Source organism: Monodelphis domestica, chromosome 7, assembly GCF_027887165.1.
Source record: "Monodelphis domestica isolate mMonDom1 chromosome 7, mMonDom1.pri, whole genome shotgun sequence".
Lineage (NCBI taxonomy): Eukaryota > Metazoa > Chordata > Mammalia > Didelphimorphia > Didelphidae > Monodelphis > Monodelphis domestica.
The window spans coordinates 183,603,770-183,621,002 of NC_077233.1; positions in this window are offsets into that span (position 1 = coordinate 183,603,770).

Genomic DNA, 17,233 nt, shown 5'->3' on the forward strand with positions numbered 1-17,233 from the left:
TCTGTAAAGTACTTTCCAGCTCCCACGTGCCCTGAATCCCATGTTGCCTCATTTGGTCTTGATAACAAGCTTATGAAATATCTAGGACAAATATTGTTATTCCCATTTTAGAGATAGCTGATTATACTTCTGCCTCATTCTGTTCTTCAAACATGATCACCTCTCAGATTTGTCTGATATTATACACACCTTGCAACCTGGCGCCATCTTATCTTTCCAAGCCCTTCCACTGACTACATGGCTCCGATTGCAATTCCTTGCACAAGACCTCCATCTTTCACTCCATGCCTTTGTATTGGCTGACCCTCAAATCTGGAATGCTCTCACCTCTTGACTTCCCTGGGTCACTTCAGGACTCAATTCACATCTCACCTTCTGCACAGACCTTTCCCAGGCCTCTGTTGTTGTTTGTTTTTGAGTCGTTTCATCCATGTCTGACTCTTCCTGACCCTTTTTGGAGGATTTTCTTGGCCAAAGATACTGGAATGCTTTTGCCATTTCCCTCTCCATCTCATTTTACAAATGAGGAAATGGAGGCAATTGGGCAATGGAGTGTTAAATGATTTGCCCAAGGTCACACAGATCAGACATGTCTGAGGCCAGATTTGAACTCACGTCTTCCTGACTCCAGGCCAGCATTCTATTCACTCAGCTCATCTGCTGTACTGTCACCAGTTACCTTATATTTATTTTGTATACATTTATATATAAAATACATATTGATATATGTACATATAATAAATTATACTTATACTGTTGTCTTACACAATAAAAATATAAGCTCTTTGAGGGCAAGACCTGTTTTGTTTTTTGTCTTTTTATCTTAAAGCCTAGCTGGAGTACTTAGGTAGGTATTTAAATTCTTTTTTTTTTTAAACCTTTACCTTCCATCTTGGAATCAATACTAAGTATCAGTACAAGGCTAAGCAATTGAGGTTAAGTGACTTCCCTATGGCCTCATGGCTAAGAAATGTCCAAGGCTAGGTTTGAAGCCAGGACCTCCTTTCTCTAGGCCTGGCTCTCTATCCACAGAGGCGCCTACTGTCCCCTTAATAAATACTTAACAACTGATCCATTCAAAGCAAGAACTCTATTTTTTATTTGAAAGGAAAGAAAAAACCCAATACCCTTCACCCTGCCCACACGGGACCTAGCACAATGCTAAACACTTAGGAAATGATTGATAAATATTTGTTGGTTGAACTGACCATGTGCCCCACTATTAAAAAACACCTGCTTCTGAAGCAACGCTAGGACAGGGCTCGGGGGTTAGAGATTTTTTTTGCCTGAACCACCTCCTTCCTCTACTAGGCTAATCGATTGCTCCCTTCATCATCAGACCAGCCAGGGTCAGTCTGTCAGCAAGCATTAATTAAGGACTTATTATGTGCCAAGTGTAAACCTTAAAATTTCTTAGACTTATAAATGTTGGAAATTTCACCATTGGGAAATTTCATACTTGGAAAATTTCTTACTGATTTAAAAGTGATTTCCTTGTCACACAAGTTCTGTGCTAAGTTTTAGAGATACAAAGAAAGGTTAAAAACACAGACCCTGCCCTCTAGGAGTTTCCATTCTAACAAGGGAGACAACATGCAAAATATTTTGCATATCACATATATTCAGTATAGCTAGAAGGTCATTGAAGAGGAAAGGGTGGATGGAGAGAAAGGAGGTAGGGAAGAAAGGCCTGCTGCAGAAGATGGGATGTGAATTGAGTCTTTTTCAAAATTATTTTTAATTTTTTTAACCTTTACCTTCTCTCTTAGGATCTTTACTATGAAATGATTCCAAGGCAGAAGAGTGGTAAGGGCTAGGCAATAGGGGTTAAGTGACATGCCCAGGGTCACACAGCTAGGAAGTGTCTGAGGCCAGATTTGAACCCAGGACCTCCCATCTCTAGGTCTGGCTCTCAATCCACAGAGCCACCCAGCTGCACCTGAACTGAGTCTTGAAGGAAGTCAAGAGGGGGAGATCAGGAGAGAGAATATTCCAAGCACAAGATATACCTAATGCAAAGTCATAAGTTGGAAGAATGCACGCTGTGTTCAAGAAATAGCAAGCCGGTGTTGCTGGATCTTAAAGTATATGGAGGGTAGCAAATGACCAAAAGACTGGGAAGGTAGGAAGGCATATGCTAAATAAAAGCTTTGAATTCTTGGTCAACTGTGATACTCTCAGCATGCAATGATCCAGGTCAATTCTGAGGGACTGATGACAAAGAATGCTACTCACTCCCCAGAGGAAGAACTGTGGGAGTCCAAATGCAGATCAGAACATGCCATTTTCCACTTGTTGTTTGGGGGTTTGGCTTGTATGAGATTATTCACTTACAAAAATGAACAATAGAGACCTATGTTTTGCATGATAATATATGTATAACCCAGACTGAACTGCTTGTGAACTCCAGGAGTGGGGAAGGAGGGAAAGAAGGAAGGAGACGATTTTGATCATATAACTTCAGAAAACGTATGTACAAATTTGTTATTATGTGGTAAAAAGAAATAAACAAATAAAAGCTTCAAATGCCAAATGGAGGGGCAACTAGGTGGTTCAGTGGATAGAGAACCAAGTCAAGGGATGGGAAATCCTGGGTTCAAGTTCAGCCTTAGACTCTTCCTAGCTATGTAACTCTGGGCAAGTCACTTACCCACCCCATTGCCTAGCCCTGTCTCCTTTCCTGTCTTAAAACCAATGCTAAGGGTAAGGGCTTAAAAAAAACAACAACAAATGGAGGATTTTATATTTTGTCCTCGTAACACCACCTGCCACCAGAATCTTCTCTTTCTTTGTGAGAAATACCTCAAAAGAGTGGAAACTGTAGGACTCATCCCACATGAAGAAAGTCGCCTTGGAATTTCATATCAGTTCAGTGCTGGATGCACCTAAAAATAAAACACAAACTCAGGAGGGAGAGGGGGATCGGCTGAGAGGAGCCAGAAACCTCAGACTTTCCCCCCTGTTTGCCCCCCATCCATCCCCAGCAGGCCCATTATCCAGCACATGCTGTTTCAAAAGTGTGCCTCAGGCCAGGGGATGGATTCTATCTTGACTTCAGCCGAAAAGGCCACATATTGATTTTCAGAAATGCTGTTTTTCAGTGAGCTTGTCAATAGACGCTGGGGGCCCACTGGTACTCAGAGCTGAGAAAGAGCTGACTGCCCATTACCCAGGCTGGGAGCTTGCCCCACGCGGGGGGTGTTGGGCTCGAGGGGAGAGTGGATGACATCATTTCCTGGCTCACAGGATCAGTCTTTGAGGAGTCGGGGAGTCTGCTCTCAAGGACCGTTCTTCGATTCTCAGTGTCGCTGTGGTTGAGCAATGAGATTCCTGGTTTGGATGTGCAGAGTCAGGGGGAAATTGATGAGAATCCTGCCAGAGGACACACCATGGAGCTGAGAAGGGAAGCCACTGGTAGATGAAAGCTGAAGGAATGGGAGTGGAGGTGGGGGTGGGGACGGTAGCTCACCCTCCTCTCCTTCCTTCAAGTTCAAATCCCCACACACAAGCTTATACCAGCTAATAAGTTCCATAGTTGGGCACTTTCCCAGGAATGCTTAAGCACCATGTCGATTTGGCTTCTTTGCAGAAAGCCATCAGTCTCTTTGATGACCTCCCTTCAGTGGAACCTAGGAAGGAGAGAAAGGATCAACATCAGCTGGCCCCGGGGATGGCAAAGGGGATGATGATGCCCCCCTTCCCTCCACGATATCTACTCATGCCACCCAGAGATGACTTCATGATTTAGGAGCCACTGGATTCATGTAACAGCTTTATTGAATTCCCTGGGAACAATCGGGATAACTCAAAGAGATCTCCAAAACAGTGAAGCACTCCTCCCCCTTCCCACCAACTGTTCTGGTGAGATCCTCCCTGGAGCCAGTAGTGATGACATAAAGGGAATCTCTTCCAATCCAAGGAACCCAGAAGCTCCTAGACTTTCCAAGGGTGACCATCCATGCCCAACTCCAAAGGAACGGCATGCTTATCACTAAGGAGCATCGTTTGCTTGGTTAAGTAGGTGTCGGGGACAGAATCATCACCATCATTTGGTTGGAATGAACTCCCCCCCCTTAGGCATGATGCATCCCTGGTTGTGGTGGTTGTTGTTGATCCTTCATTTTTTTTAACCCTTACCTTCTGCCCTAGAATCAATACTGTGTATTGGCTCCAAGGTAGAAGAGTGGCAAGGACTAGGCAATGGGGGTCAAGTGACTTGCCCAGGGTCACACAGCTAGGAAGTGTCTGAGGTCAGATTTGAACCCAGGACCTCCCATCTCTAGGCTTGGCTCTCAATCCACTGAGCTACTCAGCTGCCCTCCCCCCCATCCTTCATTTTTGAAAAGGACCAATGACATCCCAGGTCCATGACTTGCGAATGAACTGGATTTAAGTGAGGCACAGCTGTGCAAAGTTGTCAGCCTCATGCTCTCTTCTAGAGATATCCAAGTCCAGGAACAGGACAAAAGTCAAGACAACCAGACAGCCTGGATACACCTTGGCAACCTCAATGTCTGACCAAGCTCTGAGCACCTGCTCCAGCGTGCCTTCATGGCTATTGGAGGACAATTGTTCTCCTCCACACATTCCACTGGAGAAGTCTTCCCGTGCTTGCCCGCCAAAGGCTTTGAGGTCTGCCTGTTATGCTCAACCTGCTTCTACAGAGGTATGGCATCTGCGCCACGGCTGGCTACAGATGGGCCAGTCTAGGCAGCCCCAAGAGCATAGGATTCCTGGTCAGAAGAGCTGGATTCAAGACACAGCTTGTCTTCTTCCTTCCTGTAGTGCCATCTCTGTTAAGCCACTTCAGTCAATCGATCAAGCTCAGTCAATCATCAAATATTTATTTCTTTATTAGTCTCTTCCTTTCTGTCTTCAAGTCAATATTAAGTATCTATTCCAAGGCAAAAGAGCAAGTCAAAGGCGAGGCAACTGGGACCAAATGACTTGCCCAGAGTCACACAGCTAGGAAGTGGCTGAGGGGGGATTTGAACCCATGACCTCCAGTCTCCAGGCCTGGCTTTCTATATCCACTGAGCCACCTAGCTGTCCCTCAGCAAGTATTTATTAAGCATCTACTAGGGATAGGACGGCTACCCCTGAAACAATTCCAACTCACAAGGAGTTTCTTTTCTAATTAGAGATTGAAAATATAAGGGAGAGAGATGAGTTTGATCATATAACTCAGGAAAACGTGTGTGGAGATTTATTACATGTAATTGATAAAATAAATTTATAAATACTTTTAATTGAAAGGAAGGAAAAAATACATGCCCATAAATGTAGAGTTAATCCATACAAACATACACAAAATAGCTCAACATAATTCCCTTTTCAAGAGAGGGTCCTGGCAATTGGGGGATCTGGCAAAGGATCAGGCTGAGCGAGCTTCATCTTAAAGTGAGAGAGAATCTTTGAGGTAGAGATAAACCTCGTAGCCCCCATAGAATAATGCTTAATGAAAGCTTATTGATTTGACTTGAGATAACACAGGAATACATTTCAGCATGGGGTAACTAGATAGAGCAGTAGATAGAAAGCTGGGTCTGGCTTCAGGAAGACATGTCTTCCCAAGTTCAAATCTAGTAGCATATACTTACTAGCTGTGTGACCTTGGACAAGTCATTTAACCCTGTTTGCCTCGATTTCCTCATCTGTAAAATGAGCCAGAGAAGGGAATAATGAGCTACTCCAGGATCTCTACCAAGAAAACTCCAACTGAGGACATGAAGCATCAAACACAGCTAAAAAAAATAAATGGCTGAACAACAACAACATTCCAGGAATGGGAGGATGGTAAGTGCAAAGACAGAGACAGAAAATGGTTTCTTGTGTAAGGAACATAGAGAAGGCAGTTTGGCTGAACCAAGACCTATATTCAGAGATGGGTTGGTCAATGTTTAACAACATGCTTTCTGGGGAAGGAAAATGTATACACATTAAGCTTAATTTATATCATTAACATTTTTCATCATTTTATAAAGTCTTGGCAATCAGCAAAACAACTCAAGCCCTGATTTATAACATTTGTTGATTTCCAAGATCTACATGCTCACAGTAAAATTTTAATAATCAGCATAGAGGGCCAGAATGAGCCAGCTCCAGCATATGTCAAAACCCTTGAAGACTTTGAACTCTGAACTCTGTCAACTTTATGAAGGTGCTTCAGAGGACCTAGTGCAAGACAGTAGAAATATCACTGGCTCTGGAACCAAGAGACTTGGATTCAAACTCATCTCTATCACTGGCTACCTGTGTCACCGTGGGCAAGTCATTTCTCTTCCCTAGGTCTCAGTTTCTTAATCTGTTAAAATGGGAATGGGACAGAGGATGCAGGGAAGAACCCCTTCCAGTTCTGGTTGTGTGATCCTATTATTACATGAGAGCATTAGTGTAGGGAGACTGATACATAAATAAATTATTAAATTACTTGGAGGGGGAGTAAAACAAATCTCTGATCTGAGAAGTTCAAGAAGAGAGAGATGACACTCGTGGAAAGATTAGGGAAGGCTTCATGGAGGATATGGCACTTCATCTTTGCAATGAAGAAAAGAATGGTTCAGTTTGATTTATTAAAAATTTGTTAAGTGGTACTGGCTAAGTGACAGAAAGGAGGATCAGTGGAATAGACTCGGGGTAAGTGACCTCAGCAAGACAGTATATGACAAACCCAAAGACCCCAGCTTTTCGGTCAAAAATCCACTATTTGATAAAAACTGCTGGGAAAACTGGAAGACAGTGTGGGAGAGATTAGGTTTAGATCAACACCTCACACCCTATACCAAGATAAACTCAGAATGGATAAATGTCTTGAACATAAAGAAGGAAACTATAAGTAAATTAGGTGAACATAGAATAGTATACATTGTCAGACCTTTGGGAAGGGAAATATTTTAAAACCAAGCAAGACTTAGAAAGAGTCACAAAGTATAAAATAAATAATTTTGACTACATCAAATGAAAAAGTTTTTGTACAAACAAAACCAATGTAACCAAAATCAGATGGAAAGCAACAAATTGGGAAACAATCTTCATAACAAAAACCTCTGACAAAGGTCTAATTACTCAAATTTACAAAGAGCTAAATCAATTATACAAAAAAAATCAAGCCATTCTCCAATTGATAAATGGGCAAGGGACATGAGTAGGCAATTTTCAGTCAAAGAAATCAAAACTATTAATAAGCACATGAAAAAGTGCCCTAAATCTCTGATAATCAGAGAGATGCAAATCAAAATAACTCTGAGGTATCACCTCACACCTAAGAGATCACACCTCACACCTAACATGACAGCAAAGGAAAGTAATGAATGCTGGAGGGGATGTGGCAAAGGAGGGACATTAATGCACTGCTGATGGAGTTGAGAATTGATCCAACCATTCTGGAGGGCAATCTGGAACTATGCCCAAAGGGCGATAGAAGACTGTCTGCCCTTTGATCCAGCCATAGCACTGCTGGGTTTGTACCCCAAAGAGATAATAAGGAAAAAGACTTTACAAGAATATTCATAGCTGCGCTCTTTGTGATGGCAAAAAATTGGAAAATGAGGGGATGCCCTTCAATTGGGGAATGGCTGAACAAACTGTGGTATCTGCTGGTGATGGAATACTATTGTGCTAAAAGGAATAATAAAGTGGAGGATTTCCATGTGAACTGGAACAACCTCCAGGAAGTGATGCAGAGCGAGAGGAGCAGAACCAGGAGAACATTGTACACGGAGACTGATACACTGTGGTACAAGCAAATGTAATGGACTTCTCCATTAGTGTCAGTACAATGACCCTGAACAACCTGCAGGGATCCATGAGGGAAAGCGCTGTCCACAAGCAGAGGACAAACTGTGGGAAGGAAAACACCGAAGAAAAACAACTGCTTGATTACAGGGGCTGAGGGGATGTGATTGGGGATGTAGACTCTAAATGAACATCCTAATACAAATACCAACAACAAGGAAATGGGTTTGGATCAAGGACACATGTGATACCCAGTGGAATTGAGCATCAGCTATGGGAGGGGTGGTGGGAGGGGAGGGAGGAAAAAAAATGATTTTTGTATTCAATGAATAATGTTTGAAATTGACCAAATAAAAATAATGTTTAAAAGGAAAAAAATGTTAAGCACTTTCTATGTTAGGCTCTGAGACTCCAAAGACAAAAACTAGAAAGTTCTTGTCAAAGAGTTTAGCATCCCAATGTGGGAAATGAAATATAAACAGAGAAGTAAATAGGGTAGATAAAAGGCATCTTAAGAGGAGAGAAGAGAGGAGAGGAAGTGAGTAAGAGGAAAAGTAGAAGAAAAGAGAGGAGAGAAGAAGAAAGGAAAAAGAGAGGAAGAGAAGAAAGGAGGAGAGAGAAGAGGAAAAGGCAAGTAAGGGCCAAGAGGGCAGAGAGAAAAAAATTTAAAAAGGGACAAGAGAGAGGAGAGAATTTTGGGGTATGACATTTAAGGGGGCAGGAATAAGAGTTGATTTTAAAAAAGTTATAAAACAAGTCATTCTTGAGTAGAAGAGTCAAGGGTGTAGAGTTCAAGAAAACATCCAGAAGGATGGGGATAATAGTTTCAAATGCTGCAAAGATCAAGGAATGTGAGGACTGAAAACTAATCCATTGAAACTTAGTGGTATGGAGTTTATTAATGATTTGGGGAAGAGGAATGTGCTTTCTCTCTGGCTTTAGGGCATTTCTGGCTAAGGCAGATGGTTCTCATTAGGGTAGAACGGACAGTTGACCTTTGCACTGAGAGCTTAGGTCTTTCCCAGAATTACCTTTTCTTCTTTTAGGAAGATTCCTTAGGTTTCTGGGCCCTCCAAATCAGTGTTTGCACATTGCCTGAATTCCTGGCACAACTCCTTTATCTTCAGTGAATGTGGAATCTTCTTAGAACTTGAGAAAGGGATAATTGGCTTTGAGCCCCAGGGTGAAGGCCTGTCAGTGGTATTGATTGAGGGCTCTAGCTTGGGCTCTGTAGAAACATTACAAAGAGAGGAATAGATGGGTTTCTGATCTCTGGGAGCAAGCAGTTTCATGCTGTGTCTGAATGCTAAGTGTTTGCTCAGTAAAGATTTGGCCACACCAGAAAAAATAAATAATACCTCTTTTCCCGCCAGGCTCCTGGAGCAGGACTAGTAAATTGTGGCAATATTTTTACAGTCTGTTAGTTCAACTATTTCCTTTTTTTTTCTTTCCTTGTTACTGTCAAGACCTTTCCTGACATCACCCAGTCTTCTTCCCTCTTCATTTTGGGGTGGCCCCCCAAAAGTAAGTCCCTTGGAGATCCACCATTTTACTTCTTCCAAGCAGGCTAAGCTAACAATTACCAGATCAGTCTCTCTAAAACCCTGATTTAAGCAAGACGATAATATAGCTTCAAAAACTTTCAAGAGTCTCATTGCCCTGCATACCTTTAGATCCTATAACGCCACTTCTGGGTCTGTGTCCCAAAGAAATAATAAAAAGGAGAAAGGACCTACTTGCACACAAATATTTATGGAAGCTCTTTTTGTTGTGGCAAAGAATTGGAAATTGAGGGGATGCCCATCCATTGGGGAATGGCTGAACAATTGTGGTACATGTTGGTGATGGAATACTTTTGTGCTATAAGAAATGATAAGCAAGATGAATTCAAAAAAAGGTGGAAAGATCTGCGGGAACTGATACAGAGCGAAATAAGCAGAACCAGGAGAATACACAGTAACAGCAATACTGGATGATGATGATCTGTGAAAACTTGCAACTCTCAGCCAGGCAACAATCTGGACAATCCTGAAAGGCTTATGATGGAAAATGGTATCCACCTCCAGAGAAAGAACTATTGGAGTCATTTTTCACATCAGTGGATTTATGATTTTATTTTGGGGGTTTAAGTTGTGTTTGCTCTTACAACAATGACCAATATGGAAGTGTATTTTGCATGACAATAAAAATAAATTTTGAATGTTCTTTAAAAAGAGTCCCTTTGCCTACAGAAACATAAGGAAAAAGTAAGTCTAAATCCTTCTGGCTGGATTTCAAAGCCTTCTATGAAATAGCTGGAACCAAGATTTCCAGCCTTATCATTAACAAAATATTCTGTTTTCCTAGAACATGACTTGCTTTTTTTCTGTTTTCATGCCTTTCTCCTCTCTTCCTTAGTTGCCCAGGTCATTTGCACATTGCACATCCCCATTCAAGTGGGAAATGACCCCTTGCCCTAGATATTGAAGAGGTGTTCTTGTTGGGCTAATAAAAGGGCCTTTGATATTTTTTGTGCCATAGATGCCTTTTCCTAGCATGGGAAAACCTCTAGATCCCTTCCCAGAAGGATGGTTTCATGCAAAAAAATAAATGATGAAGGATTAAGAAGGAAATTAATTACAATGCAATATAATTACCAAAATATTATTGAAACCACTATCAAATATTTAATTATTTAAAAAAACAAGTTCATGGACTCCAAATTAAGAAACTGGACTAACTGGCCTCTGAGGTCCCTTTTAAAGCTGACATTCCAATCCATTCCATTCATTATTAAGCACCTACTTAAAAGGCAGCTAGGTGTCAAGGGGGATAGAGTGCTGGGCCAGAGTCAGTAAGACATAAGCTGAAATCTGGCCTCAAACACTTACTGTGAGATTTGGGGCAAGTCATTTAACTTCTGTCTGCCTCAGTTTCTTCAACTGAGAAATTAAGATAATAGCAGCCTACTTCCCAGGGCTATTGTGAGGATCAAATGAGATATTTATAAAGTGGTTAGCACAGTGCCTGGAAGGTGGTAGACACTTAAAAAAACAATTGTGCCTTTTTCTTAGAATCAATACTAAGTTTATCAGTTCTGAGGTAAAAGAGCAGTAAGGGCTAGGCAATGGGGGTTAGGTGACTTGCCCAGGATCATACAGCTAGGAAGTACCTGAGGCCACATTTGAACCCAGGACCTTCCATCTCCAGACTTGGCTCTCTTACCACTGGGCCACCCAGCTGCCCCTGTATACTTAATAAATGCTTGTTCCTCCTTCTATACCATGCGTCAAATACTGTGTTAGGCATAAAGAATACAAAGATAGAATGGGAAAATGTGTCTGCCCTCAAGGAACTTACATTCTACTGAGGGGAAAAAACAGACAGGAAAATTAGATACAAGATGCATGTAAAATGAAGAGAAAGCAATTTGAAAATGGAGAACAAACACTAAGAAAGAGGGTGAGGGTGGAGGAAGGTGGGGGCTGATGATCAAGAAAGACCTCTTTAGGAAGTGGCATTTGACTTATTAGAAATCCCTGTGACTCAGTAGTTACGCCTGGGAGCAACTAGGTGGCTCAGTGAATAGAGAACCAATGCTGGAGGCCCAGAGGGCCTGTGTTCAAGTCCAGTCTCACATACTTCCCAGCTGTGTGACCCTGGGCAAATCACTTGGCCCCAATTGCCTAGCTCATTCCTTTCTTCTGCCTTGGAACTGATATTTAGTATTAATTCTAAAACAGAAGGTAAGAGTTAAAAAAAAAAAAGTACTGAGTTTGGAGTCCAGAAGACCTGAGTTCAAATCTAGCCTCAAACATTTCATAGTTGTCTGATTTTAGGCAACTCCCTTAACTTCTGTATGCCTACAAGGTAGCTAGCTATCCCCATGGGCTTCACAAGAAAGACCTGAGTTCAAATGTGGTTTCAGACAAATCCTAACTGTGTGACTCTGGACAAGACACTTAACTTCTGATTACGTGACAAATGGATCCACTGGAGAAGGAAAAGGTAAAACTCTCCAGGATGTTGGCCAAGAAAAGCCCATGGAGAGCGATGGTCCATGGCAGCGCAGAGTTGGACACAACTGAACAACAAAAAGGAGCTCTAAACAAGCCTAAAGGTAGAGCGAGAAAAGATTAGAGATGGGGGAGCAGCATGCACAAAGAGACCCTTGAACCCTTCCTTCCTTCTTTGATCATTCCAGCTGCAAGTGAGGAACTCCTCTCTCCTCTGAACTCCCAGACAGATTTTGTTTCCATCCCCTCCCATGCCTTGGACTGTGGTGGTGTCCACATTACCTCTTCCTCACTGGATGACAAGTAGGGTAAAGGTGGGGAGAGTCCATTCTTATTTGTATTTTCCCTCAGACTTTTGTTCTGTCTAATGCTCTTTCTCTGTCTGGCCCCTTGCTTGTGTGACCTTCTCTCCCTTTCTCCCTCCCTTCCTCCTTCCTCCTCCAGACACAACCCACGGGCTGCTGCTCCAGGAGAGGTGGGAGAGGGCTCCTTTCAGTTTTTGTTTTATTCACATTTCTCCCCCGGCAGGATGGAGAAAGAAATGAAGCTGCTTTTTTGTAGTCCCTGCCTTCCCTTTGACATTTCCTCCCTTTCAGTTCCCCTGACCACAAGAAGCCCTGTAAAATACATAATCTAGCAATTCCATTTACACTAAATCTTTAGGAACTTAACCGGTACCCTTCTCAGGGACATTTGCATCATAGAGAGTAAAAGTAGTGATCATTGACACTTAGTGCTTAATTTAAAAAAATTCTTTTAAACCCCTACCTTCTGTCTTAGTATTTTTAAAAAAATCCTTACCTTTGGTCATAGAACCAAGGCAGAAGAGTGGAATGGGCTAGGGCCAGGCAATGGAGGTGAAGTGACTTGCCCAGGGTCATACAGCTAGGAAGTGGCTTAGGTCAAATTTGAACCTGGGACCTCCCATCTCCAGGCCCAGTGCTCTATCCACTGTGCCACCTAGCTATACATAAAAATAACTTGGAGAAACAAGTGGAATTGACCCACCTGAAGATTCAGAGCAGCTTTTAAGACTGTAATCAGTAGGATTCCAACCAATGGATCATTAGTCCATTGCCTTAACCACTCAGTCACGACTACTTCATGTAATATAGGTCTATACTGTGCTTAAAAATTTTCCAAACCATTTGCACACATCAGCTCCTACATGTGCCTCATTAAAGACAATATAACTTGGCATATGATAAGCAATAAACATTTTTTTCCTTCATTGATTCTTTTCATATTTTTTTGAGCCCTACAACAATTTTGGGAGACAATACTCATGGTGTTATTATTCCCATTTTACAGAGGATAAAACTGAGATTCAGAGAGGTTAAAGTTACTTACTCATGATAATGAAGAGAATAATGTTTAACCCAAAGGGATGATCCTCTAATGGCAAATTTCAAATGGCAACCTGTCCTTCCTTCCTTCCTTCCCCCACATTGTTGCCCTCCACCTACCCTATGGTCTTGCCAAATTAGATTGCTTATCATTTCTAGATTGTCCAACATTCTTTGATCTGCTCCTTCCCCTTCCAACCCTTGCCATCTTTCCTGTTGTTTTGTTCATACTGCTTCCTCAGCTAAAAATAACCTTCCTCTATCCTTACCCCCATTTCTTCCTGGGAAGGTATCCTTCAGGTCCATGGGTTCAAATTGATTCGCCACATGACCATGGAAGTCATGCTGGATTTGGAGCCAAATGACTTGGGTTTGAATCTCAGCTCAGTGGTGTGATCTTGGGCAAATCATTTAACCTTTATGTGTGCCTCAGTTTTCTTATCTGTTAAATGGGGGAGTTGGACTAAATGATTCCTAAAGTCCCTTCGAAGTATCTCTAGGGATACTATCAGCCCTTGAAATCATTAGCTTCTCTGATCATTTATAAAATGGAGATAAAAATACTGAGAGTCCCAACATCATGGGGTTGTCTTAGGGATCAAGTGAAATAAAAGTAGGTAAAGTTCTTTGCAAACCTTAAAATTCCATAAAAATTTCAGTTTAGATTGGTAGCCCCTAAACTCTATGTTGATGCCTGAAAGGCTGGGGTCCTGTCTTCTTTCTCTTTTCCCCAGTGTCTCCCCCATTTGTTATCATTCAGTGATATCTGATTCTTTGTGACCCTATTTAGGATTTTCTTGGCAAAGATACCGGAATGGTTTGCCGTTTCCTGTTCCAGCTCATCTTACAGATGAAGAGCTGAAGGTTAATGACTTGCCTAAGGTCACACAGCTAGTAAGGGTTCAAGGCTGGATTTGAACTCCTAAAAATGACTCTTTTTGATTCCAAGCCCAGGACTCTACACACTATGCACTGTACCACCTAACAGCCCCCTTATCCCATCCTGGGGGCTTAACAGTATTTGAGTGAATGAATGAATGAATGAATGAATGAATGAGTGAGTGGGTAGAGGAGGAGATGCAATGGTTTAGTGGTTTAGAGAACACTTGGACTTGGAGTCAGAGGCCCTGGATCAGAATCCCAGCTTTTGTTTCTTACTGCCTGGCTGACCTTGGACAAATAAACCACTTAACACCTCTCTGAGCCTCGGTTTCCTCATCTATAAAATGAAAAGATTGGACGAATGAATGCTAAGCTTTCTTTCGGTCCTAAATCTATAACCTTGTGCTTTTTAAAAAAGATTTTCAGGCCTCAAATCCCATGCCTTTGGACATGCTCACAGATGAGCCTTGAAAGCTGGGGATGTGCCCTCTATATTTTCAGGGAAATCCAGCTCATAGTTGGGGGCTCATAGTCTTCACACCTCCAGAGAATCTGGATTCTGCTAAATGCCTTGCCGCCATGGGGGAAGGCGGCTCCCCCACCTCAGCCCCCACAAACACACCCAGGGTTATATTTTCAGACCTGATTTCTGTGAATTTGGGAGTCCTTGAGTGCAAGGGAAATGCTGCAGAATTGAGGAAGTCTGTTACACTTGGCCCCAAGCTAGCTATTCATCACTGATGAAATGAAGCGAATCTCTCCCTCCAGGGAACTTCCACAGAATTGTGTGACCCTTTTCTCGAGTCTTGCCTTGATGACACCATTGTGATTCTTCTTGACAAAGCAGTGGAATTTTTCTGATTGGATTTCCAAGGCTCTGACAGAAACTGAAATCCCAGGCAAACATTTTGTGAGGCAGGCAGGCAGGCAGCCATCAGAAAGCAGCAGGATGGGTACTTTCACAGGATTTTCTTGGAGTCGGAACTGGGGAGGCCCAATGGGGGTGGGGTGGGGGTGGGGGGGAGCCAAGGCTTCCATTTCGGAGAGGATGTGGAGGAGGGTAGCTTCTCCCGGGGTTCTTCTGCGGGGAGCCCTGCGTGCTCTCTGCCTGAACTACTTCAGCCCCTCTTGTGTTGAGCTAACCCATGCGCCGTAAGGTAAACACCCAGGGATGCAAGAAAAAGGCCGGCGGCTGCTTTACTGGAAATCAGAGGGCCCAGGGCTATTTCTGGTCCAGTGTCTCTGAATGGTCGTTGGGCTAGCCATGAGAGAGGCCGCTCTGGAGGGCCTATTCGACAGGGTGTGGATGGAGTGAAAGAAATGGTATTGATTTTCATCTCGGCGAGTTACTGAAAACCAAAAGGAAGAGGGGAGCAGGGTGGGGGAGGGCAGGGGGTGCATTTCCAGGTAGAGTAAAACGGAGATAAGATGACTGTAGCCCGGGGTGGGGGAGGGAGGAAGAGGGCAGCCTCGTTCTCTTGACTGTCTTCAAAACTTTTATAATTGGGCACCAGCAAAGTTCGGGGAAGTAGTTGAGTTTGTTTTCCAGGAAGAGATAATGAATGTCGAAACCTCTTTCTTGTGGCTTGGTTTCATCACATGGCTTTTAAAGTAGACGTCAGGCAGGCTTCGTGTTAAAGCAAAGTCTGGGTAAGCAGCCACTCCCTTTGAACTCGGCCAGCTCCGAGCGGGGTCTCACGGCGGCAGCCGCTCCGCTCTCCCACCTGGAAGGGGCCCTGCGCTGCCCACGGGGAGGGCTCCGCCGCCAGACACTCAGAGGCTCGCTTTTGGCCTTCTGCGCTTAGCAGCGGCCTCGCAGATTGCACACAAGGCCCGCGTCCTGATGGGAAGGCGGCACGACGAGGAGAGAGGACTGACCGCCTGCCTTGGGAGGGTTGACATTGCAGTCGCCGGCCTGCGCTGGGCGGGAGGCAGGAAGGCCCAGGTGCTAAAGGAACCGAAGTTCGCTGCTTGCGTCAAAATTCTGTCCCCGACCCACGCCTGTACCAAACATCTGGCATGGAGAGAAGAAAAAACCCACTCTCCTCTTTTCTTTTTCTTTTCTTTCTTTTTAGTAACCCTCACCTTCCATCTTGGAATCCATACTATCTATTGGTTCAGGACTAGACCATGAGGGTTAAGTGACTTGCCCAGGGTCACACAGTGAGGAAGTATCTCAGGGCAGATTTGAATCCAGGACCTACAGTCTCGAGGCCTGGCTCTCCATCCACCAAGCCACCTAACTGCCCCCTCCTTTTTTCTTTTTTAATTATTTTTTTTTCTGTTAAAGATCCAGCTTTACTTGTGGGAAATTAGAGGCGGTGGTCTCACCACAACCAGTCTGTGGCAAAGACGTCCTCCCTTAGTTGTGTCATAGTCTGCTTTATAGACTTTTGACAGTCAATAGGTTATCAAAGTTTACAACTATTTGCTGAGAGAGTTAATAAATGCCAGTAAAAGCCCCATCTGCCCTTATCCTTCTGGTGATTTAGCACCAATTAAGACTTCTACCTTCCTTTTGTAAAGAAATGAAGCTTGGGGGCATCTTGGGTGTCTCAGGGAATGGAGAGCTAGGCCTGGGGACAAGAGGTCCTGGGTTCAAGTGTGACATCAAACACTTCCTAGATGTGTGAGCCTGGCCAAGTCACTTAACCCCCATCATCTAGCCCTTAAAGCTCTTCTGCCATGAAACCAATACACAGTATTGACTCTAAGATGGATGGTAAAGGGTTGTGTTTTTTTTTTAATAAAGTTTAAATGATCAATCTTCTGAAGAATTTAGAATTACAGATCATCAGCTCAAAGATCTGGGACTAGAAGGAACCTTCTAGAGGTCACTTAAACCAATCTCTTTCATTTTACAGCTGAAGAAACTAGATTCCAGGTAGCTTTAGGATCGTGGATTGAGTAGAAAGAATCTCAGAGACAATATAGTCAAAACCTCCTCACCTTGTAGATGAGGAAATGGAGGCCTAGGGAGTTAAGTGACTTGTCCAAGATCATACATGGAAAACCATAGGATTATAAATCTATAGAGTCATTTTAGTCCTACCCCTCTCCTCTTACAGATGAGGAAATCAAGGCTAAGGGAGGGTTAGTGATTTGCCTAAAGGTAGGCAGGTGGTACCAAGAGGCAGGATCTGAATCCAGTTCCTAGGACTCAAGAATCAGTGCTTTTTTTCAGCTTTCCCACACTTGAGATGTAGTGACTTACTCAAGGCCACACAGGTAGTAAATGACAGAGTATGAATTCTATATCCCTCTAATTCCTCATCC